Here is a 12,617-nt window from a genome sequence, read left to right on the forward strand (position 1 = left end):
TAAATTAAAACATTGTCTAGGTAAACAAGTACCCCCTTAAACAAGTGGTCATGCAAGACCTCATTGACTAGCTGCATGAACACGCCCAGTGCCCCAGCTAACCCGAACGGTAGAGTTCGGTATTGGAATGACCCCAGCGGACAATTGAAAGCCGTTTTCCATTTGTCCCCCTTCTTTATTCGAATCCAGAAGTAGGCTTCCCTGAGGTCTAATTTTGTGAATATTTTTCCCTTTGCAAGGAGGGCTAGAATGTCCTTTATTATGGGCATGGGATATTTATTTGAAACGGACGTGGCATTGAGCCCACGGTAATCTGTGCAGAGCCGGAGGGACCCATCCTTCTTTTCCTGAAAAAGGACCGGGGCTCCGACTGGCGAGTTAGCCGGTTCGATAAACCCCCGTGCCAAATTTTTGTCAATAAAGTCCCTTAATGCCGCCAGCTCCCTTTGTGTCATGGTGTATATTTTTGGCTTTGGTAAGGTTGCCCCTGGGATCAGTTCAATGGTGCAGTCTGTTTTTCTATGGGAGGGGAGTTTGTCAGCCTCCTTTTCCCCGAAAACGTTGGCAAAGTCTTTGTATCTGGCAGGCAGACCCTCCGGGGTTTCTGCCTCCAGGTGCATTGAGGTCGTTGTCGCCCTCCCCATTGCGGCGCGGGGAACCTGATCTCCTGTGGGTGCTTTGTAACGCCTGTCTGAAAAGGTGATCTCTCTTGTCGCCCAATTTATTTGGGGGTTGTGATGCCCCAGCCACGGGATCCCTAGTATGAGTAGAGGTTGGCCCGCCAGTGCCACGATGAAAGGGAGGCTTTCCTCGTGGTTGCCAAGCCTCATCGCAACTCTCTCTGTGTATTGGGTGACCGGGCCCCCTCCCGCTGCTGATCCGTCCAACTGCGTGAACACCAGTTGGTGCTGAAGTGGATAGCAGCGGAGGTTAAGCGCGGCCACCAGGTCTGGGTGCATGAGGCATTTCGAACAACCCGAGTCGATCAGCGCCCAAACCTTCTCTGTTTTCCCCCCGTGGGCCAGGATGGCTCTCACATATAGGGTCGGGCAGTTGTCACTCACCCCAAAGTCGTTGCGCCCTTTGTTATCTTCCACCTGTCTTTTGGCGCTCTTCAAGGCAGGTGGCTGGCGTTTCCCGCCAGTTCGTCGCTTCCGCTTTCCTCGTCATCAGTGACGTCAGGGAATTCCCTTGCCAAGGTTTCCCCCTTCGCGGCTGGCCTTTTCTTTGGCGTTGGGGCTGGTTTGTTGGGAACCTTTCCCTGGCTGTCTCTTGTCTTTGCTTTTGGGCAAGCCGCCGCCTTGTGGTTTGCCTCTCCACACTTAAAGCACTGCCCCTGGGCAAACCTGCACTCTCGTTCCTCCCCCCAGGGTCGGGTCACCGGTGTCGCTGGAGCACCGCCGGATCGGGGTCCTCTGGCTGTTGCTGCGGTTTGTAGGGACCTCTGGACATGCTGAAAGGTTTCTTGAGCGTTCTCCGCCTTTCCCGCCAGCCAAATCCATTCTCGGAGGGTGGTGGGGTCATCCTGGTTTAGCGCCCATCTTAAAACGTTTAAGTTAAGTCCCTCCTTGAATTTTTCCGTGAGGGTGGATTGTGACCAGTCCCGCACTTTGCCTGCAAGTGCTTGGAACTCGCTTGCGTAAGCCGCCACGGAGCACTGTCCTTGCCTGATTTGCCGTAGTGCTCTCTTCGCCGTTTCGGTCTCGAGGGGGTCTCTGAAGTGGGAGTCCAGAGCACCCAGGAACGCGTCCACATGTTTGAGTTCTGGGGAGTCTGCCTGGCATAGATGGACGTACCAGTCAGCCGCCCTCCCCCTGAGTCTATTGGCAATGGCGTTGATCTTTCCCTGTTCTGTCCGGAAGCAGGGTCCGTATTCAGCTATGTAGTTCCTCACGTTGATGAGGAAGAACGACAACGTGGCTGGGTCGCCGTTGAATCTTGCCGCGAGGTCTCTCACTCCCATCGTGGGTGGGCTCCAGGGCACCTCCGGACGCGTGGTCCTTCTCCCCTCCGGTAGGAAGCTGTTGTCCCGATGTGGGGATTCCCTCGCCCAGGCTCCAGGTGGTGTCGGCTCAGCATCCACTCACCTCCAGCCTCTTCCCAGCTGACGCCCTGCAGAATAGCGGGGGGGGGGGGAACCCTCTCCCAGGCAACCCAGTGCGGTGTGCTCCGGCGTGGTCAGCTCCCTCCTCCCGTGCTGCGCCCTGCCGCTGCAGCTGCCATGCTTTGGGGTCAAGCAGGGGTGAGGATGAACTTCTGGTGTTCTGTTCGCACTCACCCCGGTCGCTGCCTCCGCGCTCCAATGCTAGTTCTTCCAGGAGCCGCTCGATCCGTGCCAGGCGTGCTTCCGTGGCTCCGCAGCATGAGTTCTCCGTGGCGCCTCCCACGGCTTGCCCGCTCCACCGGCGATCTCCGCCCCTCGCTGTGGGTGTGTTCCATTGTTCCCATGCCGCTTCGACCATCACGGGTAGGGATTCCCCCGTTGTGTCGAGGGTGACCCATTCTGCCTGCGACTCACTGGTGGTTGTCCCGGTCACGTTGCGGCTGGGTTCCTCCCCCGCTGGGCATCCGCTGGTCCTTACTGCGAGGTTGCGGGTGCTGTCGCCGGTTCCCGGGTGCCACATCATCGCTGCGTTGATCCCTCACAGACAAGTCTGGAAAGGTGCTATTGAAAAAATTTGGGGGGGGATTCCCGTCTTTATGTCAGGCCAGCCACGCTCAGAATAAGACTCAGACTCACTTAGAAGGTCTAAGGATTTCTGGTTTTATTTGAACGGTGTGCGTGCAAAGAGAAAGACGGGAATCCTTAGGTGGTGACAGGGTGCCCTGTTTATACTTTGCTGGCAGACGTCGTGCTTCTCCACTCTCGGGCCAGGACCGGATGGGTGCTTGAGACCTCGATGCATCAGCTGATGGGCGATCCTGGTGATCTCCTTTGTCTCCCTGTCTTCATCCAGACCGGGTGTGTCCTCTGAAGGTGTTTCCCCGATCTTCTGATATGTGTTAATTACTGCCTGATGTGTGCTCCCATTATGTTGGGCATTACCCTGTGGATATGCGTGCCTGAGGGAGGTGTGAACGCATCCCCGGGGGACATGGGAAGGCGTTCCCCTTGCCTTTTGATGGGTGCTAAGCTTGGTCTGAAGGGCTTATCTATTGTGTTGGGGGTTCCCTTCTGGATTATGGGCTTGGGTGATTTAGGGATTATGCTTATCCCTTCCTCTTACCTAATGTGCATGTTCCCCGTTGTGATGCACATATGCCTTGCAACGGGGAACATGACATTGTACTAAATAAAAAACATTACTTAGAAGTAAAACAACATAGTATAAACAGATTAACCAGCTAGCTAGCTAACAACTACAGAGACTGCTAGTAAGAAGCTGGTACTCAACATTAATATATTCTGTCCTATGTACATCAACCAATCAGGAGCTTCTTGACCGTACCAGGACATAACCTTTGGCTCCTGAGAATATGACCCAGACAGCCAGGCACCAAAGGTCCACTCAGAAAAGCAGCCCCCACCTTTTTTCCTGTGAGGCGTCTTTTTAAAAACTCAAGCTTCTGAAATTCTTCTATAATTAAAAAATATTCAACACGAACTTGATCTTAAATTCAAAAGTTATAAAAACTACTTCATCAGAATAGAATTGGTTTATTATTTATTTGAAAAGGTACAGTTTATCCCTCACAATATGGATTTACTAGCTATTTTTAAATTGCCATTGTCCCTTAATGTGAGCTTTTTGTAGTTTAAATGTAAAAACTGTATCTGTGACCTAATAAAGGTTCTAAAACTAATATATAGATAAGAGAGCATGCCAATACTTTACAGGATTTCAATTCTCTTGAAGGAGGTTGCCTAGAGTAATGCATGTAATGAGCAACTGAATTGTAGCCAGTTGTAGCCATAGATCTAGTTTTTAATGTTGTTGAGAAACTGAAACTAGTCAATTGAAAATAAAATTTGGAAGTAGGACCACTCTCATCAGATTTACAGGTAGTCCTTGTTTGGCAACTGCCTCAGATAGCAACCGTACAAAAAAATACAACAATAATAAACAGAAATTAAAAAATTCATTTTCCGACCAATGCATGCATTTTATGACAACAAAAGCCTTCCGTGTAAAACTGATTAAGGTCTGGTCAGTTTCAGCGAGCAGCTGCAAGTGACTGGAAGGTTCTAATCAGCTAATTAAGGTTACAGAGCTGAGTTTCTTAACTTAGCGTTAGCACTTTTAGGAATTCACTGTGCTAGGGGAAAAGCAGCTCAGGAAGAGATAACTTGTTTAAGCAATCTCTCTGCCCTGTAAGGGGGCAAAAAAAGTCAGACACAGGACACTGTACAAGAGAACTTTTCTGAACGAGACAGAAGCAACCAGTGACCTTTGCAACGTCTCTCTCTCTCTTTCTCTCTGTCAGTCACGTGTTCACTTAGTGACCATTTAGCTTAACGACTGAGGCATCTGACCCAATTGCAGTCACTAAACAAGGACTACCTGTAATTATTCCTATGTTTATTGAATATACTTAAATTAACAGGTTTAGCAGCCACAACTGAGACTGGAAACTCCATTGCTAAGCAAAGTGTCACTAAATGGGAAATCATGTGACTGTGACTGTGCTTTCCTTCTCCCCCACTCCCCTGCCCTTTGGGATGCTCACCCAAGCACTGGGATAATTAGCAAGAAGGGAATTAGTTTGAATTTACATTCATTGGAGAGGAAGGGATAACAACAGAGTAAGCAGGCACACAATCGGGAATACACTTGACTGTTTGTGAAGGTTTGGGGCTGCCAGTGCCACCACATTGCTTTTGATGTGTATTCCCCACTGTGTGCCTGCTTATTCTCTTGTAATCCTTTCCTCTCCAATCTCTCCGCACTGTGGGAGGTTGCGGAGAAAAACAACAGGTCAGGCACAGAAAAACATGTACTGACTGTAATGGAGATCAGGGGACTGAGGGACTCTGCGAAGGTCATAAATGTGGGCATTGTCCATAAAGTTATTTTTCAGCACTGTCATAACATTGAACGGTCACTGAATGAGGCAATCAGTAAGCAAAGACTACCTGTAATGTTTCCAGGAAAATGCATTTAAAGCTGGGCAATTACCCTGCAATACTATGCACTTTCACTGAGAAATACAGAGTGCTTGCCTATAACTGGGTTAAAACCTGAATAGATAGTTTAATTGGGGTAGAACTCCCCATAGTTTGGGAATTGACATGGCCCAAGATTCTTACACCCCACCCCCCACTTCTAAGTAGTTATATTCATTTAGGGCCACTATGTGCAAATCTAACACTTGTTTTTCTTCTGCATTACAGGTTCAAGAAAGTTTCTGAGACTATGAAGGCCATGATAACTTTGCTAATTGTTTAATAATGCCTCTTGCTTCTTCAAGCAGAAATTGACTTTAAAAAATGATAAACTTGAAAATGTACAGTTCTTCATTGATCAATGACATTCCTTTCATTGGCAAACATAATGGCATGTTGGAAGGGAGATTTGAAGTTTATTACTGCATGCTACAGCTCAGTGACACTCAGACAACGACAGAATGGAGGCTCAGGAAGAAATATAAAGCCCAGCAAGAGTGATCCCATCGTAGGCTGGGAAACAATCTCTAGTGCTTCTGGATAGAAATGTGACTCAAGCAACCTAAACCTGAAGCAGATACATAACAAAGAAGGACATCACAAGGACTCTGGGACAATCATTCAGCAAGCACTGAGACTTTTTTAAACAATATGAGGTAGAGATCAAACTTTCAGTCTTGACTTCTCAATCAACTGAATACAAGCAAGCAAACAGAACCTCTGCTAATTTTGCATGCCTAGGACAAATCACCTTAAGACATGATTGTCATTATTCCGGAGAAACGTCTACCTGAAATTTAAATGTAGTATTTCACAATAATTTATTTATTTATTTACTTGTTTTATTTATGTAATTGCCAAGTCCTGTACTATTTATTTTTAAATCATAACACTCTGTTTTTTAAAAAGAATATTTATATTTTGGTAAAACTGTGTTTATCCTTAGATGTTATTTGTACTTGCACTAGTGCTATCACTCCAAACATTATTTTGCAGTTTAATTTTTCTGTAGACATAAATGGAAGTGCATGATTTGATTGGAGTTTTGTCAGAGCAGAGCAAATTCCATAATACTTTCATTTTCAGGCATGAAGGAAGTCCCAGCCAAAGCTGCAAAGAATCTTTTCCCAAATAATGACAGAATACGTTCCTCAGTCTTCCCTGCCTAGAGTTAGCATATTAATTCCCCCTCCTAGCTTTAAATACAGTAGAATTTTTTAAAATGCTTCTCCAGACTTAAAATTCAACAAATCTGTGCCCTTCTATCCTAGCAAAGCTTTGGAACTGGGAAAAAATCTTTATTAAGGATGGCTTTGACTGCTGAACCTTACAGTGGCTTTCAGCTGCTAGACAATCCTAACACCACTGAAACAATTCCCCATTGCTGTTATCTGACATTGTTCTATGATGGTCACTTGTTGTAGAGTATTTGCTTTATTTTTATTGTCTTTATCAGCTTTACAATTTTATCAACTATAAAATGTTTTAATAGTATTTCCAACTATTGTTTTATTGAAACGTATTAATATTTTCTAAATAAAGAAAAATCTAAATGTTCTCAAGCTTTTCTGTATTATATATAATTGCACATATTCTATTATATACGTATCTGTGCATAAAAAGGAAGTAAGCCCTGTCTCCTTGCTTTCTCCTGCATACTCAGAGACACCCTGTGAAAACTTCCTCATAATTTATGTAGCTGTTGTTCAACTTCAGTGATAAGGTGGGAGTAAATCCACAATATAGCCCTAACCAGGGGGGAAAGGAAGGAAGGAAGGAAGGAAGGAAGGAAGGAAGGAAGGAAGGAAGGAAGGAAGGAAGGAAGGAAGGGTGTTGCAAGAAAAAGAATGAATGCCCCTACTTACTTTCTTGCAACACAGGGCTGATAGTTTGCTTCTGAGCCAAATTCAAGATGCAGTTCCTTTCCTCTGAAGCACCAATAATTTGCATTGAGCATAGCTCATGGTGTATTGACTTAATTCCCATTGCAATTTCATCTATTTTCGGAACAGTGGTACATATGAATTAGTTACCTTATCCTTAATAATGTATTCTGTAAGCTTGACTCAGAAATAATCCCTATGGGTCAACCAGGTTTCCTACAGGATAACCTATTACAACATTTTGGCCTACAATAGTTACAACCAATTGCAGCATATATAAATAGATTATTTGCACACCCATTTCATATAGGTTGTAAATTTATAATGTAATATGGTGTACATTTCCCAGTCTCAGACATGATGAGCTACTCTGTGGGGTGGAGAGGAGGTACAGAGGACCAAATTGTTTCCTCCCCCAGGGATAGAGTTATGTCTCCAAATGAGAGGATGGAAGCTAAACAATACCATGGGTCCCAACAGAATTAATTGTTAGTACCCTTTCGCAAAAGTATAACAAATTCCCTTGAGCCACGCTCTTTTCCTAGAGATCATATGGACACATACATTTTGGAGATTTTTGCCAATAGTACAAAAGTGGATTGCCATTATCTTCATCTAAAATATTTTTTCAACTTTCCAGTCTAGACTACAATCCTGGTATTTATGGTGGTCCAAGTACTAACTACTAAGTACAAGTACTAACTACTAAGTACTAACTACCAAGTACTAACTACTAAGTCCAAGTATTAAGCAAGCCAACTCAATTTAGCTATTCAAGATCAATTAATATTACTTTAAAAAATATTTAGTACTTTAAATACTAAAAATATTACTAAAATTAAAAGTACCTTTTAAAAATGTTATGTCTTCACAGACCACTAGAGGGCAAAATGAGACCAAGGCTGCATTTATGAAACTTCACTGATGTTGCGAAATTAATCAGACTTGTAACATAGTGATTGTACACAATTTATCACTTGAAAAGGAGGATCTTTCAGAAAATGTGGTGTGGAATGTGCCTAATCAGAGTTCCACCCACTCAATCAGCTACACTCTTTTTTCCAGGATTTTAATCCATTCCCATTCCCCATTTTCAGTATTTTCCTCCAGCTGAACTTCTGAAAGCATTCAGAATGCTTAGTTCTCTTTTCTCATTGAGTTAGGTTTTCTTTTTTTAAAAAAAGACTGACCCATTAGGCTATTAGGCATTTCTTTTCCTGAAGGCCTTTAAAAAAAAAAAACTTTTGCAAACTGAGGTTTCACTGCATGGGCTGATATATGCCGGGCAGCAACTAGGGTCTGTGTCACCCGGGGCAAACATGGATTCCACGCCCATTTTGGTGCCTCCCCAGTGCTCATTTTGGTGCCCCCCCCCAGTGCAGCATCCAGGGCACATGTCCCACTTGCTCCCCTCTAGTTGTGGCCCTGGATGTATGGCCTCCTTTTAAAGCCATATTGGTGAAAAGTCTTTGTATAGCTACTTATTTATTACAGGTAGTCCTCATTTAGTGATCACAATTGGGACTGGCAACTTGGTTGTTAAATGAAGCAATTGCTAAGTGAAACCGTGATTGTGTTGATGATTTTACTTCAGCTTTCCCTTGCTTTACAGACCTGTGAAGGTCATAAATATGACGATTGGTTGTAAAGTTACTTTTTCATCACTGTCGTTACTGCAAGTGGTCACTAAACAAGGCAGTCATTAAACAAGGACTACCTGTATTATTTATTAAGCATTTGCAATGTTTTCCCAGTTGTATCCAAACAGCCTATCTTGCCAGTTCTCTAAACAATCCCCCAAGTGGAGCCAATTGATTGGTTTCCAGAAAAATGGATAGGGAAATTGGTTTCTTCAGACTTACTAGACAATAATGTTAGTTTTTTTATTTTATTTATTTATTCTATCCCACCCTTATTATTTTTATTTTTATGAATAACTCAAGGCAAGGAACATACCTAATACTCCTTCCTCCTTCAGTTTTTCCCCACAACAGCAGCCCTGTGAGGTGAGTTGAGCTGAGAGAGAGTGACTGGCCCAAGGTCACCCAGCCAGCTGTCATGCTTAAGGCAAGACTAGAACTCTCAGTCTCCTGGTTTCTAGCCTGGAGCCTTAACCACTAGACCAAACTGGCTCTTCTCTATCCCACCATGCACCTCTCCTGCAGAAATTCAGCACTGCATTGAGCCTAGTGTTTCTAATTTAGTACTTCCCTCATATGTTTAGCAGTCTCTGAGAGCTCCAAGATGTATGTATTTTAATGAAAGTGCTATAAACCTACTTTTGGAGCCCAGCTTGGTAGCAACATTTTGTCAACCTTGCAGATTTCAAAAAATGAAGCAGGGCTGGACCTGGATATAATTTGGATGGAAAACTACCAGAAATATCAGGGCTGTAGGCCAGACCCAGAACTTAAACAATTAGGCTCTTGTTTCCTTTTTGCCCACTATTAATTTTAAAAACTCATGTCTGAAAAGTTTTTGCCCACTGTAGATGTAATCATTTGGCAGGCTATCCTTGTTGTGATTACCCTGTGGTACATAAATCTGCAGAGGTGACCATCAATAATAACCCTAGCTCATGAGTGGGGGAAGGAAGTGTGAGACAGACCCAATAAGCAGACATAATTGATTGGTGTGTAAAACTCACTGGCAGGCAAAAAAGGAACAAGAGCCAAAAATTATGCACGAAGACATAATGTATCAGATGTGACGCAAAGAAGACCTCACCTATTAACCTATTTTTTTTTTATGTTAGCTGTTTTGATTATCCTGGTTGGATGGAAAACTGGGATATAAGTCAAAGAGTAAAAAGAAGTAAGAGAGAGAGAGGGAAAAAGACGCTATTAATTACAAGAAAATTATTCAACACTTTTCACCAAATACTAAATATGTGGATATCTGAGATTCCTTCCCTGAAGTAAGGGGAATTAATGGTGGAGTCTGAGCATATTTCCCAACTGTCCCTTTCATTTTGTGAAGATGTATACATTGCAGCCTACAAAGGCTAGTATCCCACATCCTTCTCTAGATCATGTGGTTGATCCTGTTCTTGAGCTACAAAAGGAGCATTTGGGTAGGTCCTGGGTATCTCCAGTATACAACTTAGAAATGGATTTAGGAGTAGGCATTGGAGGTGACCATGACTATGTTCAAACGACACACTGAACCACAAACTTGCCAACTCTATTTAAACATAGCTTGTTATGAAAACTGAGCTGTGTTGCTAGTTTTTGGCTCCAAGTATAGTATAATCCAAAATGCTGGGTTAGAGAGGCACCTGTATGTGTGGGGCAAATGACAAAACAAGTTTTGTATCGCCATGATGTAAATTCTACCACTTTTGTAGTGCGTTATGATGTCACACACATATACATATGGCGGCGCTCGTGGTGCAATGTTGCAATGTTCATTGCATCATTCTGAGGAAACCTTTGGACTCTGTGGACCCCTCTGCTGAGTTGAGTCAACTAAGTAAGTAAAGAAATCATGCCTTAGTTAACCATGGAATACATGGTTAATGTGTGAGTACAAAGTACAGGGAAAGCTAAGCTTGGGAAAAAACATTGGGATCAAAAAGGACCACAGAAAGGCGTATCCACAGAGACCCCTTGCTGTGTCATGATGATGACCCACTTACCATTTGCATGGCCCCTTACCTATACTGGAGCCTCCATCTAGTCACAGCCTGCCACTCAGATGGGCTGAAGTCAGGCTGAGATGTCCCAGCACAGAAGTAGTGTTTTCTCTCTTGCCACAGCATAGCACTTTCCATGCAGATACTGCAACAGGGTGGGGAGGCTGCCGATGACATGGGCCTGGCCCTGGCCCCACGTCATTCTGATTGGTTTGCCAGGTCTGACCTGGGACCACCTCCCCATCCCATAGCTCCTAATAAAAAAGAAAAAAAGGAAAAGCATCCCAACAGGTTTTAATCGGGCATGCCCTGTGCTCCAGCTGGCAGATTCTTCAAGGGATGAAAGGTGGGTTGAGTAGGGGAAAGCCCTCAATTGCTGACACATTCCTCTGAATTGGATCTCTGTGGACATCATTCCTTGACAGCCCGGCATGGCTATGAACTAAGGGTGTTGTATGAAGGTAGGTCTCAATGTGCCACCAGGTTTTCCTCCCACCCTGGGACAGCAAGGAAGCTGCTGTTGAGTGAGGCCAAACAAATTATTATTTGCCTAATAATTCATCTCTGTTTATGAAACTGGAGATACTCTTGATCTGCGTGAGCAGAACTGCATAAACATTTGTGGGGTGCTTTGTTTGGTTTGCGTGGGAAGCTGCATGAGCTTCCATGAGAAGATGCAAAAGGCGAAGCAGCTGCCGATTTAAAATATACACATCTACATATTTCTTTTACAGCCGAAGCCACAAGGAAAGGGAAGGGTCATCTCCAAAAGAATACGCAGCCTTGGGAATGTCGCCATCCCTTCTGGCTGCTGGCTGATCAGCTCCCCGTGCACCACCGCTGCGATTTCGAAAGAAGGACCGGGTTTCCCGCTCCATTAAGAGTTCCGACTTCAGAAACCATCGCCGCTTTTTGCCGTGCTGGTTGGACGTAACGATGAGGAAGAAAAAGGAGGGAAGAAGGAGGGGACATCTTCCAGCTCGTCTCAGCTCGGTGTCGAAATTGTAGGGAAAAGGAAGGCGCGTGCACCGACAGGCCGAGCGCGCGCGCGCAAAGCCCTACGCCGAAGGAGCAGGGAGTCGGAGCCGGAGCCGGAGCCGAGCCAGGCCGCCAGGTAAGAGTTGGGCGAAAGCCGGACAGGCTCTTCTCCCTGGGATTTCTCCACACCCCGCGCGCGCACACCCAGAGCTTCTGGAGGTTTCCTTTTCAATCCTCCTCTCCTTTTAGACCCCTTTCCTGGTTTGGGGAAAATGGTTTGCCTTTGCAATAAAGAAAGCTTTGAGGCTTCAGAGGATCTGGACTTGCTGCGCTTTGGCACGCGTGGGGTGGATTCCATCGATCGTTTTGGATTGGTACATTGGTAGCCCTTGGTCTCAGGAGTGCTGGGCCTGATCCCGCGAATCCCTCACCAGTTAGCTTTAGAGATCGGTTGGGCAGAAAAAAGCATGGATGGAGATACTGCAGTTGAAAGGAGGAGCTGGTTTCAGTGATGTGACTTTTTAGCTGGGGAGAGGAGACCAGATTCTTCTCTTTTTCAAGAAGTCCGATGTCTTGGCCCAGGGATGACTCTTCCGCCAACCAAATTGATTTCTCCATCTTCTGCTCTAGAGAAGAGCAGCTGTCAGTTTATCTGAAGCACGCAAAAGGCAGTGGCACCCAGCGCTTTGCTGCTCTCCAAAGTAGAAGTTTGCTTTACGGAAGAAGCAATGAGGTTGCTTCCTCAAACGTAATATGCAAATCAGTGTGAGATCTATAGCAATATATAGAAAAGTTTCTCTTTAGAAACCATGCCAGATTGCCACAGCTGACACCAGTACACAGGCCTGTGGTTGGCTCAGTTCCTAAAATCCAGGGCATCCCAAAAACATCCCTTGGCTTCAGAAGAGGAAAGTAGTGGGCAACACGTATTTGACCAAGTTTCTCATGCACTCATATGATTATGCACTGAAAAAGAAGGGAAGCGTAACTAGCTGGTCTTATGATATCAAGGTTAATT

Source organism: Candoia aspera, chromosome 2, assembly GCF_035149785.1.
Source record: "Candoia aspera isolate rCanAsp1 chromosome 2, rCanAsp1.hap2, whole genome shotgun sequence".
Lineage (NCBI taxonomy): Eukaryota > Metazoa > Chordata > Lepidosauria > Squamata > Boidae > Candoia > Candoia aspera.